This window comes from Hipposideros armiger, unplaced genomic scaffold (assembly GCF_001890085.2).
Source record: "Hipposideros armiger isolate ML-2016 unplaced genomic scaffold, ASM189008v1 scaffold_83, whole genome shotgun sequence".
NCBI lineage: Eukaryota > Metazoa > Chordata > Mammalia > Chiroptera > Hipposideridae > Hipposideros > Hipposideros armiger.
The window spans coordinates 2965764-2971027 of NW_017731433.1; the positions used below are offsets into that span (position 1 = coordinate 2965764).

The 5264-nt window shown below is 39.0% G+C and overlaps 1 protein-coding gene across 1 annotated transcript in view; it reads left to right on the forward strand.

Annotated features, from left to right (window-relative positions):
* Nucleotides 1-3481: 3481 nt before the first annotated feature.
* SAMD7 (sterile alpha motif domain containing 7) overlaps nt 3482-5264 on the forward strand; it is a 34474-nt gene continuing 32691 nt past the window's right edge. The window contains exon 1 of the mRNA XM_019643916.1: nt 3482-3726. The gene's annotated coding sequence lies outside the window, so the exon portion shown is untranslated. The remainder of the gene's footprint in view (nt 3727-5264) is intronic.

Genomic DNA, 5264 nt, shown 5'->3' on the forward strand with positions numbered 1-5264 from the left:
AGAGGTAAGGCCATGAAGATTATTGCTGCAGGAAGTGGGGAGAAAGAACTTTCATCATCTGAGAGGCTGTGGTAGACTGGCTTTGAGTCCCACACTTCCTTTTATCACTTAATTACTTGAGACATTTGTCCTTAAAACTAGATTTTGTGCAGAGACAATGGATAACCTAATTTCAGATCATCCCCACTGGTTAGCATATCAAGGGCCAGGACTGGAGGCCTGCTCACAGTTGTACATCTAGAAAGTCCCAGAAAGTCAAGAAGACAGTAGCCTCCACTTTGATTCCAGGGGCACCCAGGGTATCATAGAGTCCAGGAGAGGCGTGCTGTGTAGATGAGTAGAGGAGACACTAAGTACAAAAGGACTCTTGCTGCACCTCTCGTTTGTTTTCCTGGAAGAAAACATCCCAACAGAGGGCCATGGTACAACCTAGGATTGCCAAGAGGCCAGGCTGAGAGGGAATCTGAGCTAGCTTTCTTGAGTGATCCTGAGCGGTATGGAACGAAGGACCGAGAAGTGCCTGCATCCTCTTGTGTGACAATTAGAGTAGCAGACACTCTGTCTGGGAAGCTTTTTAAAGGTGGTTATCAATGCCAGGGCAAAAGTAACTCTGTGGTCAGGGGCTACAGGGAGGACCACATAAGCCAGGGAATGAATGGCCAAACCTCAGGGGCTCTGCTGTGTTAGATGCTGAGGTAACAGGTAAGGCCTCCTGGGAACAGGCTATGCAATGATGTCATTAGAATGGGAAGCCAGCAGAACCCCCAGCCTGAGGCAGCACCACGAGAGGCGAAGGGCAGTACATGGTCCATCGACGACATGCTCCAAGATCCCTCCCTCACTCCTCCGCCACAAGGGCACTACAAGCTGTCCACCCCTCTGCACACGTGCCATCTCCAGGGAGAAAAGAAGATGGATAAAAAATCCAAAGGAGGCCATTTAATCTCGGAATAGACTAAGCAACCTGAGAAATACTGATGCTTTATAAGCAGTTCTCAACCTGTGGGTCGCGGCCCCTTTGGGGGTGGAACGACCCTTTCACAGGGGTCGCTGGGTACTCATATGTGGGCGTATCTGCATGTGGACCTGGAGACGGATAGAGGAGCGGTGTCTCGTTTCCTAAGAGCATCGAAAATATGTGTTTTCCGATGATCTTAGGCAACCCCTGTGAAAGGTTGAGAACCGCTGCTTTACATTGTTGGATAGGTGCGAACTTACCAGATTGAACTAAACCTAGTTTCTCACCTCTTATTCTGAGAGTAGGATCTTTGAAGTAGACTAGATCAGCTGCAAGAAAATAAAGAAGATTTCCTTGTACTAAGTGTAAGGTGCAAATTTACAACACCCCTGAACGATTAATAAAGAAGCCCCACGGCCGTTGCCGGTCTCTCATCCTTACCTCTTCCTCTCCCTGTGGAGCTTCTTTCATCCTTCCCAAAACAGTGAGGGCCCTGTGAGCCTTCCACTTCCTCTCCTTTGGCAATTGTCACTTTCAGAGGACTCACTGCTTCTCAGCACTGTGATCTTTCTTTCTCATTCAGCAGCAGCCACCCCCAGTACAGACCGGTTTGACTGGATTTTGGCTGAGATGATGGAGTGGGGACCTGCAGGCCCCCTGCTGTGTCAGCAGCTATCCCTCCAGAGGCAGTACTGTGGGGTGGGGGTGTCTCAGAGTTGATGCTGTAGCCACTGAATTGGGGGCTCAAGGCAGTGGCTATTTTCTAATCACAGTGGGAGAATTTCAGTATTTTAACAATCAGCACAGCCAGGATACCAGAAGTTTCTATGTCTTCTCTGCCACTTCCAATCAGCCTAGACTTCCCAGAAGCCACTCTTTGTCCTACTCCCCCCATGTCAGGGCTCCCAGACTACCTTCCTGCCTTAATGCATCCTCAGCCTCACGCTTATAGCAGCGGCTGGTGTATGGGAGTAAGGGAAGTAACAACTGCAAGTGGGGATCTAGAAATTTATCCAGGGTTGAATCAGGAGAAACCATGCCATTCATAAGCCCCATGGTGCTCTGATCACATTCTCAGAAGAACAGAATAATAAATGGTAGCTCCATATTGAAATGAGGACTGGTGCTAACACTGTTTGATGGGCTCTTATGGGCTGACCAGGAAATTACCCTTTAGGATGTTGCTTGTATGAAAACAATGAATTTATAAGTTCTCGTTGAGCAACGTTATCAACAGATATTTGAGACACAAGCTCTTCTAATCTGAGGACTACCAGAGTGATGAAAATCTCTATGCATTTACAATTTATTAGCAGAAACTACAAAATGTACATATAATACAATAAAAGAGGCAGTTTAGTAAAGAAATCATGGCAAAGGGAAAATAATGTTAGGAAAAACAGTATGAAAGCATAAATAGTTTCTAGTTTTAAAATGCAAGCCTAAAGGGAGGTCGAGCTTCCCACTAGCCAATGAAAAGAAAGAAATTCACTAGTTATATGATTTCTGACATTTTGTTTTGGTCTGATTCCTCTGGAAAATGCTTAATTACTCCTAGTACTGCAGGCTGAGAAAATTTTTTCCTATGGATCCTCAATAGAGGACTCCATGTAATGTAGTTACCTAACATAATAGCTAACGCTTAATGGGAACTCTCCAAATACTTTACCTACATTGTTGCCCCTACATCTCAGAAAACCTCTATGAGGCTCTTTTGAGATGAGGAAACCATGGCTCAGAGAAGTTCAATAAGTTGGCCAGGTTGTACAGCTCCTAACTGACGAGTCTGGGACTTGACTGGGTCTGTTAGTCATTGAAGTCCCTGCTGTTGACCATTGCTTTATGACAACAACCGCAGAGTGAAATCAGTAAGTTCTATATGGTATTTCTTATAATGACCTCCATAGCCAATAATATAAAGATGTGTCAAAAAAAGGAACAAATTATCTTCAAACTAGAAGCCTAAAGCATTACTTGTACTACAACTTTAAATTTTTATATTGAATTCTTATTTTGCAATTTCCACTAGTAAATTACTAGGAATAAAAAAAATGAAATTTTTTTCAAGGCTCTAAATTCTCTATTTCTCTGGTAAATAAAACAGCTCATATTTTCAAAGTTTCATGTTTTCTCTTTTATATAGAGTGTCGCTCTCACACGGACTATGAAGGGTTTTTCTCACTGTCTTTGAGAATGAAAGTACAATTGTCAATTCTAGAAGCTTCTTCCTTAAACAGACTGCCATCTTTTGTTTAATTTTGCAGCTCTGTGGAAAATAACTTAGTTTTTTTTCCCCACTTGCAAAAGGAAACTTTCTACTCAAAACTTGTTGGAAATATGAAATAGGTTATATTTCTATCAAAGAAGAGCTTATTACTTATTCACGTAGTATTTCCCCCTCTGTCAAATTGAAGAGTGGCATTAAGTGAATGCCCACAAAGCATCTTAGAGGCTAAGAAAGGATTAAACTAAAGGCTAAACTCTGAGACAGGTTTGTGTACACTGTAGTGCGCTGTCCTGGGGCTTAACGTCTTTTTGTCTATCTGTAGAGGATATTGGAGGGCAACATTTCTGGCATGAAATAGGACTAATCAACTTAGTTGAGTTCGTATTTAAGGCAAGGTGAATTAATTAAGACAGTTTTCAAAACAGTTATCACATGTGTTTTTCAACCTGCAGCCAGAGAAGCTTCTGCAGCTGAAGGACAGAAAGTCTTCGGATGGTTTTTCCCTGAGCAATGTCAAAACCAAGACGTCTTCACAGAGGATGTAAGTATATGAATCTACACATCAATGAGTCCAAACTGAGGCTAGTTACTCTTACTAAGGTGTTTGCACAAATAAAATAAAAGGACAATTTTATCTTAAAAGGAACACAGTTCTATGGGTCTATTGAAAAATGGAGAAGCAAGAAAATAATCTTGTATAAATACCATCAACAGTATTCCTCCCAAAATCATGGGTGGGTACAATATAAAAATAAAACATGCTACACTTTGGAAAAATTAATTTTTATAAAGCTTAATCTATAAATTTTATTGGCTCCATTACTAATAGCATGTTAGCTAATAAATTCTTATTTGGGTGAAGTTACTAGAGTAAAGATAATATACTGCTCCTGTCAAATAAAGAAATAAATACTGCCTTGCCTTAGTTTGTTTTCAGTAAAAGTAAAAAAAAATTGTTTTAAAGATAGTTCAAAGTTATATATAAATTTATTGTTAAGTGTTTTATTGTCTTCAAATAAGTTGAGTACCTGCCTCAATGTGTTACAGTTCTACATTTATTATATGTACATTATTACTTTAATGGCCTTTCAGTACTGCAGATAATTATATTCCAAAAATTATCATGATGTATGGACCACTCCATCACCATATATTTGACCACCTTTTACCCTCTTCTACCATCCCCTTTCCCCCCTTACCTTCTGGTAACCACTAAACTGTTGTCTATGTCTATGAGGTTTTTTTTCTTCATTTGTTTGTCTTGTTCCTTTGTTGCTTTTAGTTTTATATCCTGCATATGAGTGAAGTCATATGGTTCTCGGCTTCTTCTGTCTGACTTATTTTGCCTAGCATAATAATCTCAAGATCCATCTATGTTATCATACCAGCCACTCAGATTTTAAGGAGCAATTTCATTTGACCTGTTATAAATGACCATGAAGCACATTTGGGTTGAAGATATTTTAAATGTAACCATTTCTTCCACTTGAAATAAGTGCTTGGATAATTTTAGAATTCCCTTGTAATCTTCTCAGGAAATGTGTGTATCTATAATTAGAACAGTCAAATTTATTTTATGCCAATTTATTGCTCTAGTCTTATCTTAAATTTCATTTCAATTAACAAATGTATTTTGAATATCAATACAATAATTTGTGTTTTATACAACATTTATGTAACTATTTTTTAAAACTTTATTTTTATTGGATATAAAAATAAAGTTTTCACACTTCTAACAATAGCTACAAGAAATTAGCATGATCTCTCTTCTCACAGCTAATTTTCCTGTTACAAGTATTTGATAATAAAATGCTTTGGGGAAGCTCTTTTAGCCTTCCTAATTTTAAAAAAGATTTCCCCTTTATTATTTTTAAAAACTAAAATGTACTTAAGGAAATGTGAATTATGCTTTAGCATTAATAGGCTTTTCAGAGCTCATATTAATATAGGATGCCTAGAATGGTGAATATGTAAAGATACTGAGGATTGTTTTATACCTAAACAAAAGACCTCTAAGGATATCTCCTTCTAGTTTTAATTTAAGAATTTACATTTATTTTTCTCAGAATTGTAGAAACA